The following is a 12,073-nucleotide window of genomic DNA, read 5'->3' on the forward strand; positions in this document are numbered from 1 at the left end:
CAAAATTATACATATAGGCTCCTCCTCTATGGGGCCTAAGCTAACTATAATTAGTACACACAGCACACTAGATACAAAACTTTGTGTATTAATTCTGAAAGGGAAACTAGTTATTAAAACACGCCTGCATGCATACGACAATGTCCTTACCCTCGGAAGTTTGGATAAACGTGAATCTAAAAGACTGAAATCACAGCTTTGAACTTGTGCACTGTAATCTCATTGGCATTACACAGTGGGATAGCAGGAAATCCTCAGCACACACGGCTTCGCATTCCCATGTCATACAGCACAACTCTCAGACCTCAGTCTACATGGAGAACTGTTTCAAGACTGTAGAATGGCATGAAGACAGGGAGCTATGACAGGGAAGACTAGCACTGGACACTGAACCTTTACCCACACTTCTACAACAGTCCTGGTATAAGGAAAACTCTCTTCTCCCTGGCCCTTCCATTTCTTCTTACATGCCCAATGAACATGGATACAGTTAAAAAGTAAATGTGATTCAGAAAATACTTTAAGACTGCTTTAAAATTTTAAGTGAAAATTTAATAAAAAGAAGACAGATTTAAATATTTTTCATTTTCTGCCCAAAATACCAAAGAAAGTTGATAAAAGAAGGGTTTCCATTAGATGAATCAGAATCTGAACACAGAGATTCCTAGTCCTGTGCCCCTGAAGGGCGATGACACCATTGACTTGTGTAAGCTACACTTGATCACCATGTTCAGAAAGCTTAATACACAGGTGGACTTTCTCAAATTCAAGAATAAAATGAGTGAACATGGTCGCACTAAAGATAAAAAGTACGGAGGTTTCATCCCATCAGTCACTAAACTGGAAGGACTTCTTCATTCTGAGATTTTATGTCTGGAAGTCAGAACCCCTTCTGTCCATCAAGACTCTGAGCAGCCAAAGTTCATGCAAGACTCTTCATTACTGGGAAAATGCTGGAGGCAGGCATGACAAAAGAAGTCGGAAGGAAAGAGATGGTGTGAAAATGAGGCCATTTATTCGACTGGTTAACTACAACCACAGTTGTAGTTAATCTAAAAATGAAAAATATTGCCAATTATTAAGACAAGGAAGGTTCCTGCCCTCGATTCGGCAATAATTAGCTGTTGAAAGTTTTCAGAGTAACACATCCTGGACAGAAAAGAAAATAAAGTACATTGAATTTATTGTGCTTAATACAAACTTTTAAACATGAGTCTACAAGTAGGATCTTGCAGACGTTTTATGTTCTGAGAGATGACGCAGCATAGTGGGTTACACAACTGGCCTGCAGCTGCCTTTCAACAGTGAAGACACTTCATGACTGCCTGCCTCCTTTTGTTAGGACTCCATTACTTTCCTTTTGTCCAGAGCACAGTGAATCGAGATGATCCCTAATCTTGTCATCTTGTTGAGATTGAGAAACACCAAGCTCAGCAAAGCCTATCCCTGGGTGTACCTGTGAGAACAATTCTTTCCAGAGTGTATTAACTGAGGAGACCCACCCTAGACGCAGGCAGCACCATCCCACAGTCTCGGAGCCCAGGTGGGAGAAAAGTGAAAAAGAGAAAATGCATGGTGGTCTCTGCCTCCAGTCCACCAGGATGTGAGCTGCACTCCACCCAACAGACGGAAACCATTGTAAGTATGAGCACATAAATTGCTTTGCTCTGGCATTTCAACATATTATCATCAAAAACTCCAATGCTACTCCCCCAACAACAAAATGGAAAAATGCTTAGAAGAACACTTATTTAAAAACGCATAGACTATATTATGATACAATGATAAATATATAATAAAATATACATAATATATATTACACACATATAACTATACTCTAAAAACGTATTCCTGGGTTGGAACAGAGTTCAGTGTTAAATACTTGCTTCCAGTGCACAATAGACAGCCCCAGGCCTTGGGTTTGATCTCAGCACTACATACACACAAACACGTAGATCACTGGAACTTTAAAAATAATTTCCACGTAAAGCAATCCTTATTATCCATTAATAAAGAGTCTTTTAAATAGGTCTTTAAGACCAAAACAGGGTCTAAAAAACCATGATAGTGCTCCGGAGACTAATTAATCTCACAGAAATTTAATGTAATTCTGTTAATTTAATGTAATGTCTGTTATTCAACAACATTAAAATTGTAAAGCAAACCCTGCTTTTATTAACTTAAAAGTACTTATAAACATAAAATACCTTTTAGATCTTTCTTATGAAAGAAATTTTACTGGTTCTTTAGTATGTAGTAGAAAATAAAGTATTTCTGAGAGAATTCTAAAAAATAATAAATGAAAACATTTATGGAATCTTGATCATACGGTTAAGATAGATATTTCAACATTGAATGCTTTAGTGAAACACCTATCAATGTTTGAATTATAAGAGTATATTTTTCAAAAGGGGATGCGACTAGTTCACATGTGAGCAGTTTATGAATGAGCACAATGTTAATTCTTTGAAGTAGCTAGATTATTTTCAAAGCTATTTTTTAATATTCTTCATTACTTCAGGTTTAAGATACATAATAAAGACTAATACCCAGTTGCTTTTAGATTCAGTACCTATAATGACACATAGCATGCTATTTAAAGTAAGCCTAAGCAATGACTTCCAATTGTTCCCATGGAAATTTACCAGTTTCTTCATAAGCAAGTCATAATTACCTGAGTATTAAATCTCAAGAAATTTCTGCACTGAGGCTTTAATGAACATTTTGATCTTTGGCTCTAGCTCATAAAACTATAGACAGGTTCAAGGCACCCTTCTATGCCCTCAGTAGTAGCTCCTTTGACAACTCTATCTACTGTGGGTTACACTTTGGGTCCCTTGAGGAGCTTTCCTGACAAAGAGTTCTTACAAAGTGCAATAGAGTATTTCATCAAGTACTAGTAGAAAGCGTGGTAAGAACATTCCAAAGTCCTGCTCATTGACCACTTTATCCAGAGGGATGAAAGCACTTCTCTGACCAAGTATTAGTGACAAATCACAACAGAAAATCAACAGTTTCACAGAGCAAGACAGAGGCAAACATCTGGGATACAGGCCCTAACTCTTTACTAAGAAGGAAGGACTACAGTGACTCAAGTCGAACACGAGGATGCTGCTGGGAATAAAAACTTAAGAAAGAGTAGAACACCCATTCTTTTGCAGCTGCTACACTCAGCAGGGATGACAACTGGAAGGTAGAGGGGAAGCCTGAAATGAAGTTCTGAGTAAACTCTTCTTATCAAAACGTGCATCCTTTTATAAAAGCCAAATACCAAGATAACTTTCTTTGCAGTACTATCGTCATCTGAAGATGGATGTGTAGCTGGAGGGTTAATGGGCACAGGCATGGATGGACACACACACACACACACACACACACACACACACACACACACACACACACGCGCGCGCGCGCGCGCGCGCGCGCGCGCTCACTAAAGAGCTTATTTAAATCAGTTTGCTCAAATGAGATGCTCACCATGTGCAATTAAAATTTAAAAGCTCCCTCCTCCCCCAAGAGGGTTCACAGTTCATATAAATGCCCCACAGAGGCAGGGATCACAGAAGGCATCCACTGACACCCACATTCCTCTGTACTGAAAATGGAGGAGAGGGTCTTCAAGGCTGCACTTGCTTCTAACTTCCAGATCCACACCTTTGGCTTGCCTGTAGGGGGCTTGCACAGGTTGCAATCAGTCACTTAATCCCCACCTCCCCCCATCCCCATTTAAAAAAGCAAAACTGAGAGACACCTGCTTGACTAACTCAGGTGTTCATTATGGGCCAGACCTAACTTTATAATTCCAAGCATTCTGTTAAATTGTAGTTGACAAAAATAAGACACATTTTGACCAGAAGGATACACTGGCATAGGAGTGTACCAAAGACACAAGTTGTATGGGTTTCTTAGTGAATTCTAGAGGAAGGAAAAGTCCACTCAATCCCCTACGAATTATTTCTTTTGATGAATTTCATTTTCAGAAAGTCTCGATATTCTAAACCCGTGTTTATTTAAAAGGTAAAGATGAACTTATACTGGAACTTGACTTGTTTCATAATGATTATATACTAAATAAAATGCAAGAAAATACTCAGGATCTTTGAGTACCTAGAAAATGCAAGAGCGATGACAGGACCATCCTGGGGACAGAAATGAGTCTCTCCGTGGTGATGTAATACAATTCAGAACTATGTTCAGAAGATTGAAATCCAGAAAACAATCACTAACAAATTACTTTGGTAACACATTTCTTTTCTTTTTTTAAAAGTCTAAATCCATAAATAACATAGGGGATAGCTTTTAGGTTTCTTTAGCATTTCTTCAGAGTAACTGGAGACCATTCTTTTGGCTTTCAAAGTCTATTTCCTAACCTCTATCAGAATGATGAGTTACCATGCAAAACAAAGTCCTTTCTCTTGGAATTGCTTATCTGTAACATGTATGCACGGGGGCATCTTTTCAGACTGGTGCATAATTTCTACTGAACTCAACTACAGTTTCTCCATCCTTAAAATAGATTTGACATACAGACAGAAGCCCAAGGTCAAGGTCACAGATCAGCAAGAAAGATTACCAAGAGAACTGATGTAACAGCTGGCATTTGATCAAAGCTCCCAGGGTTCCTAGCACACTCCACAGACATTTTGCCTTTACTCACAGGATACACTCTGGTTTAAAAATATTCCTTTCATCTCAAAGACAAGATCTTCATTTACTCTTTTCATTACAAATCATGATTCTACTAAATATATAGCCTCAGCTCAAGGACAACTCTTTGCATCTCAGAATTGTGAATTTTTACCTGTGCAGATGCATATACATACACATGCTTGTGTTTTTGTTTGTTGTAACTCATCTTCATGATAATTTTGAAAGCAAACTAAATTTGCATATCCCCAAACAAACCCTGCTCCCTTATAAATCCAATCCCAATGAGACCGAATTTCATACTGTTTGATAGTATCTCAGACCATGCCTAGATTTTGAGTAGTCATTCTATGGGAGCGTTTTGTAATATTTCCACCACAGTTTCTACCATATATCTGGGAAGAAAATTTAGTTATCAACAATTGCTACAGAAGTGCTTTCTTTATAATAAAATTATGAAAGATACAATTGTCTAACAAAATCACACGCAAGGAGCAGAGTGCACTTATAGATCTGTAAATTAATTTCAAATTATCATATCAGCTTCTGATGCAAGAAATGTAGCTGGGAACAGTGGCATATGCTCTTAATCCTAGCACTCTGGATGGAGAGGTGCAGCTGGATCTCTCTGTGAGTTCAAGTCCAGCCTGTTCTGTATAGCAAGTTCTGGGACAGCTAAAACTACATAATAAGGACTGTCAAGAAAGTCGGTGCGTGTGTGGGGGGTAATATATAAATTATTATCAATTAATTATTTTAAAAATTGCAATCTATTTCTGCCAAGAAATGCAAGTTACATTGATGAGTTCTTCTAGAAAACAAGTAAAACACACCATCCAAGCTGTCTTAGTGAGAGCACTTATCAGTTAACGAAGTGTTGGTCCTTTGCACATTGCCTAGGTCAAAGTACTGACTTGCTGTGAATGGACCATACTTTTCCAGAAATGGTAAACATAATGTATTGTTGCTCTTTCCAGTGCTGGCTCAGAACACAAGTATGTTTAGATTGAAAGTTTCAATAGGATACGTAAGACTGATACCACTACAGACATAATCTGTGGCCAGACAGGCATGCATAGTGACAACATTTGTAACAAGGAGAATTTCATAAACCTGAATTCAGATGTTAATCACAGCACAAGGATACAATATGCATAAGGTTCTTGGGAAAGTTCTGCATCTTTAAATATTAGCACATACCCTTGTCCTTCAACTAGTAAGTGGAAGATACTGTCATACCATTAGTAGGCTACTTTAAGTGGTTTCCTATTTATTTAAGAAATTGCCATGCATACTTTTCTCTGACCTCTTTCTGGCCCATCTGTGCATATGACCTAGTGTTTGAAGTGATCTCTAGCTGCAGTCAGGAACTGCTAATCTGAGACAGCTTTACTGCTATTCACATTTAAGTCTCTGCCATAGGGGTGGCTTGTGGATAGCTCTCACCATGGCACCTGCCACTAGGAAGTAGATTTAGACAGGGTCAGGGTTAGGAAGGGAGATTTAGAAGAGCACCCTGGTGAGCTGCCAGAGGAATAGGAAGAACAGTGCTGTGAGGGACCCAGGGGAAGCTTTTCTGACTTCACATACTGGGCTGAGAATATGCCAGAATGACTTATCACTGATGAAGACAATAGAAAACACCTAACTTTTACTGTTTGGCATTGAATAAAACTGAGTGTGCGCTGCTAAAGAACTAACTCCCTTAGCCATATGGAACTCACTCATCGGCTCCCTGGCCTGCTTTGCTGGCTTCCTGCGGGCAGTGTGTGTGCAGCAGGGAAGTGACTATGGTGGTTACTCCTCTGCTCAGTTTGTCCAACTCTGAAATCACTTAGATCCCTGAAGCAATAGCTTTTCATATTTACATTTGGCTCCGAGATTTTGTTTTCACCGTGCCTTCCACTAGAGCATTTATACACACAGATAATTTGTTTTATGTTTAAATTCTTATCAGTATACATAAGGACGTAAATAAGTGTGCAGGGGAGAATTGATGTGGTATGGGAGAGGGAACGTGTGCTCAGTAATTTTCTTCCCATGTGTGCGTCTAATCCCCACCACCATCCCCATTCCACACAAGGGGTCACAGTTACGAAAAAACAACTCGTGCAGGCAGCCCCCCCCCCCAACTTGCAGAGCAGGGGTAGCCTTTTATCTGTGGCTCCAGAGCACACAGAGGAATTTTCCACCATCTCACTTGCAAAACTGCGTCTGTTTTTGTTTGTTTGTGTATGCCTTGCTCCTCAATGCAGGGTAAACTCCTTACAGGCAAGAAGCAGATCTTTTCATCCTGTGTTCACAGAACTGGGCAGACAAAGTAATCCAAGAATGCACAAAGAAGTGAACCCGTGTGGGTCTCAGTTCTAGTAAGCGTGGAGTGGGCTATCTCAACTGTGAGAGCCGGCAGTGTTTAAAACGATACGGTGTTACTTCTAACATCTGGCTTTATATTGGAGACTTGTTTCTTCTGAAGGTAAACGAACAAAAATACAAAAAATTAAAATGTAACAAGGGTGGGGGCTAAGAGTGCCTGTGTCGTACATGTAAGGCCTTAGGTTAGTCCTTAGTAACACAGAAAAACAACAATAATCCCCAGAAGTAAATAAAGAAAGGTGTTTGTTTGTTTTAATCTTCAATGAGAGACTACCATTCTGGTAGAAAACCAGAAGATACATGCATTTTTGAATACACATTTTTTTTCTTTTGCTATTGTACAAGTCATTATACAAAGATCATGTCAAAAGCAAGAGCATGTTTCAGAATACTGGTGCCCCACCCCTTTCCAATTGTTACCAGATAGAAAGATGAGTAACACTCATTTGTAATTGAAATATTATTTGTGAATTTCTCTAGATGAAGACATATTAAGAAACAAAATGTCACGCTGAAAGAGTTGTTCTTTAAAACCAAAGAAATTACATATGTTATAAAATAACTATAATGAGACAAAATAAAGAAATCTTTTTAAAGTTTTTGCTTTTACTATATCAAGTATAACCAAGAAAGTATTCCTCATACCCATTTTAAATATTAATCACTGAAGTAACATTTATTACTTGAAGAAAAAGACTTCACTTATAGTCATATAGTTGGAGAACATCAAATGGAAGCTTTCACTTAGTTTGACTAAACAAAAAAATAGTATTTTAACCTAAAGTGATTCCATTTGAATATGTAAAAGTGCAGCTAGGGAGGTGGCTTGTGGCTAAGAGTGCTTGCCGTGCAAATGTGACGACCTGAGTTCAAATCCCGAGAAGCCACTTAAAAGCTAACACATCACAGAACTATCTGTAATCCTACCACTCCTACAGGAGAGACAAAAGGTAGAGAGAGACTTGTAACTCTTTGGAAGTTTGTGAGGCAGGTAGTCTGATAACGACAGAGATGCTATCTCGATTCAGAAGGTGCATGAGGATCTACAGAGACTTTTTCTCTCTCCACACACATGCCATGACATGTACACACCAGCATTCGTAAGCAGAACATGGGCACATATGTTCACACACACTGTACACATGCACAACTACACCCCCCCACACACACACACCACATAAACACATTAGCACACATGAATATATGCCGGTAACAAGACACAAAATGAGATAAACTGAAAACCATTTCATCAAAAACAGACAGACATCACCAAGCCAGACTTTCAGCCCCAAGCAACCTGCTATTCCTGGGGGAGCTCTATTCCCTGCCACCTCTCCTCCCACCTTCATCAGACCTGCTGAGCTGGAACCATACAGGGAAGTGTCCCTTCCCCACCAAGCTGGACTTTCTGGAATATTGACCCAGATGAAGAGCATATTGTTTACTGTGTCTTTAAAACACTGGCCCATGGCCATCATTAGAAATACAAGGGAAAGCATTTCTGGGATCCGGACTAAAAACTGAAGGTTCAAGCTCACTCTTGGCAGACTCAGCAATATTATTAAATAAAATTAACTCTGTGATTTTTAAAACTCCCAGGAAAAAAATTATTTCGTGAAAGGAAGTCCAGACTGTGTAGTAGTAGTGGTGAACGTAGTGTTAAACCTTACTTAATCCATAGGCTCAAGGCAGAGGAGGTTCAGTTCAATTTTTGGGTCTTTGATTTATCAACTGTTTAACCCTGGGGAAGCTAGCCATTCTTTAAAGTGTTATTATTTATAAATGCACAAAACCAGTATCTATTTGATACAACCATATTGAGGAATAACTATACTCAGAGGGAGGGAATACACTTGTACCGAGAATTTCTTCTATATTGGTACAAATCAAACTATGAGCTTCTCCCTTGTACCCCACTCTAAACTGCCTCCCATTTCATTTATTAATTTATTCCTTCTTTCACTTATTTTCCTGTGTTCGCATGTGTGTGAACATGCACGTGTGTCCACAAGGTCAGAAGTCAGCCTTGGGTATGTTTTCCTCAGGAGACAGCCACATTTTCCTTTTCTGAGACAGGCTCTGGAGATCACAGTTAGGCTAGGCTGGTTGGCCAGTGAGTCCCAGACAGTTTTCCGTCCCTGCCTCCCTCCACGGTACTAGGATTACAAACATGTACCAGTGCATCTGGGTGCTGGGATCCAACTCAAGTCCCCGTGGTCAATGCAGCACACCCTTCCCTGACTAAGCCACCTCCACAGCCCCTGCTCCTGTCTGATCATGGGCTCTTTGCGAGACCCAGGAAAGAAGGCTGATCACTGCAAACAGCAGTGCCATGCCACTGACTACCTCTCTCAATCCAAAGGTCTAGGTGAGACAGAAACAGCTGTTAATAGGACTCTATCGAAGGGTACAGAAAGAGGACAACCACTCCAGGTGTCTGGGTTCTGTAAAGTCACAATTTTTTGTACATCCTTGACTGGTCAAAACAGCAGATAAACACTGTCACAAACTGTTGACTCTTACCAAGCCTACTATGCCTTTCAAAGTTGTGCTTTCCCAGGGGTGTGTTTCAGCCATAGTCCCTGCTCCGAGGAAACAGTAGGATAGATTGTCTTTGAATTCCCTCAGGAGGCGGCTGATGTAGTATTTACCCTCAATCACATTTTACCAGGCAAGGGCACTAGTGTTTGCAAGGACCAAGACACCGGTTGATGGCTTCAGCTGGTGGCTGGCAGGAAACCAAATGAAGGTCCTTGGAATTCCAGCCCCTCTTGCTATATCAGATGGCTACAGACAAGGATAAAAAAGGGCTTGAAAACATTTGGCCAAGCAAATACTTTTGGAGCACTTGAAAAATATAAGGTTACTTTTCCCATTCAAAAATCTTATCTCTGATATTCTAATTTCTTGGGTTTTTTGTTTGTTTGTTTGTTTTTGTTTGGCTGTTGTTGCTGTTTAAATTATTCTAGAACAGCTACAAAGTGCATTGATGACGGAGGCACTCAGGTGATTTGATTCTTGACTCTGCAACTCAGCAGGCGAGTAACTCTGATCAACTTTTTTCCAAGTTTGGGACTCTGTTTCTTTAAACTGTGAAAAAAGAATAATAGCATCTGCCTCATAAATACATACAATATTTACTACAGTTACCTAGCATTTTCTAGACTAGTGTTAATGATTCTTTAGCACCAAACCAGGGAACATTCTCTTACGTTGTTGTTTTTGGGGTAGTCTTAGTATGTAGCACACACTAACTCACAATCCCACTCTAGCCTTCTGACTGCCGAGATTTTTTTTTTTTTTACTTGCTTGTCACCTACTATCAGGTTCCTAGACGATGGGTTGACTGCATGTGTCTTTGTGTTCTCATATTTCACAGGTCCTGAAATTATCTGTTGAATCTTCCAGTGCATTCAACGTAGACGTGGGAGGTGGGAGCACTTGGATCCATGACAGGTGTTGACCTAGCAGATTCTGGAACCTTAGAATCTTTCAGCACAGGTTTAAAGCAAGGAGAAACTGCACATCTGAAAGATGGCTAGTAAGCCTTCTTCCCACAGACCGTCTTCTTAAAGCACTTGTGAACCTAACTAAAACGGACATCTATTGCTTCCTCTCCTAGGATGCAGAACACAAAGCAAGAAAGTGTCATTACTTGTGGCCTCGATGAAGTCACGTTTCACAAGCATCTAGGAGCGCGCGTGCAGAGAGGAGAGTGGCGTAGTCACACTGTGAGAAGTGTTAAGATAGAGAATCAGCCTGGAACTGAAGCCAGGCCTTCCTGTTGTAGGGAGCTGCAGAAAACTGCCATGTTCCAGAAGATCTGTTATAAACCCCTGCCCTTGAGCTTGGTCCAGGGAGTGTCTGCGCATGTCTTCACACCTCTGCTGACATACTATACTCATAACATGGAAGGCAAACATCTTCAGTCTGGGATCCTGAAGAAGTCAGCCCATACAAGTGCTATTTTCCTCACTTTTCTCTATTAACTTTCCCTCGCGAGCGGTTAAAGAGCAATACACACCTCCGACTTTCAAGAAAGGAAAGCTAATGACACAAAGAAAATAAGGATGTCCAAGGTCACACTTAAGTTTGTAGGGGCCGAGTTGATGATAACGGCCTTTCAGATATCTTATTCCTCGGGGGTCTGCACTAACCAAGAACCCAGCTGCTTCCCCTGATGGAATGAAAGGGTGCCAATTACTCAGACTGTGTAGAAAACACTGACCAAAACAGGGGTTAATTGGACATTGGTTGTTTTAATTCCATAATCAGCTCTTTGCCTGAGCTACCCTGGGAGGGAATAACATATCTTTTGCAGGAATGGGAAGGAGGCCAGCACAGGCCATCTGGCTGCACATGTCCTTTCCTCAAGTTATCCCTGCAGCTGTGTGAATCTCAGTGATGTTGAAGAACTTTTTACTTTAAATGGTTTTACTATTTCCCTTTTAGCCTATTCAATGTATTTAAAAACTTTTAAACTAACTTCATTGTAAAAACAAAGCAAAACAAAAACAAAGCAAAACAAAACAAACGAAAAAAAAACCAAACCCTTGGAAATTTAAAACAAAAAACATCACATTGAATTAACCAGACCCAAAGTATATATATCTCATTGATCATGTGGTTTCTGAGAATAGGCAATCTGAAGCTATGGCACTATGGGGTGGATTTTACATTTCCAATATAAAATACGTTTTCATGCACTTATCTATCACCAAAAACAACTACAAAAATTCATGACAGAGTCAGATTAGAAAAACATTATTAATTTTTATCCCATGAAACTTGAAAGTAGATCCATTTTTATTTTCATATGAGCCACACAATTTTAGTGACTTTGAAGTTACTGCACATACATGAAGGGAAGCACCACCTGTGTGCGAGCATGCATATGTGTGTCATGTATTTGCCTGTGTGTATGTGAACATGGGTGGTGATGTGGGATCTGGAACTTGAAAGTTTTTAAATATAAAATTCTCATATCCACAAAGAAGACAGTTAAGACTATTAGCAAGTAAATACTCAGGCAAGGACAATTTTTTTCACA

At 39.7% G+C, this 12,073-nt stretch overlaps 1 protein-coding gene across 2 annotated transcripts in view; it reads right to left on the minus strand.

Moving 5' to 3' along the window:
- The window catches only part of Nrip1 (nuclear receptor interacting protein 1), an 82,935-nt gene that overhangs the window by 8,153 nt on the left and 62,709 nt on the right, over positions 1-12,073 (minus strand). The window lies entirely within an intron of this gene.

This window comes from Arvicanthis niloticus, chromosome 12 (assembly GCF_011762505.2).
Source record: "Arvicanthis niloticus isolate mArvNil1 chromosome 12, mArvNil1.pat.X, whole genome shotgun sequence".
Classification (NCBI taxonomy): Eukaryota; Metazoa; Chordata; class Mammalia; order Rodentia; family Muridae; genus Arvicanthis; species Arvicanthis niloticus.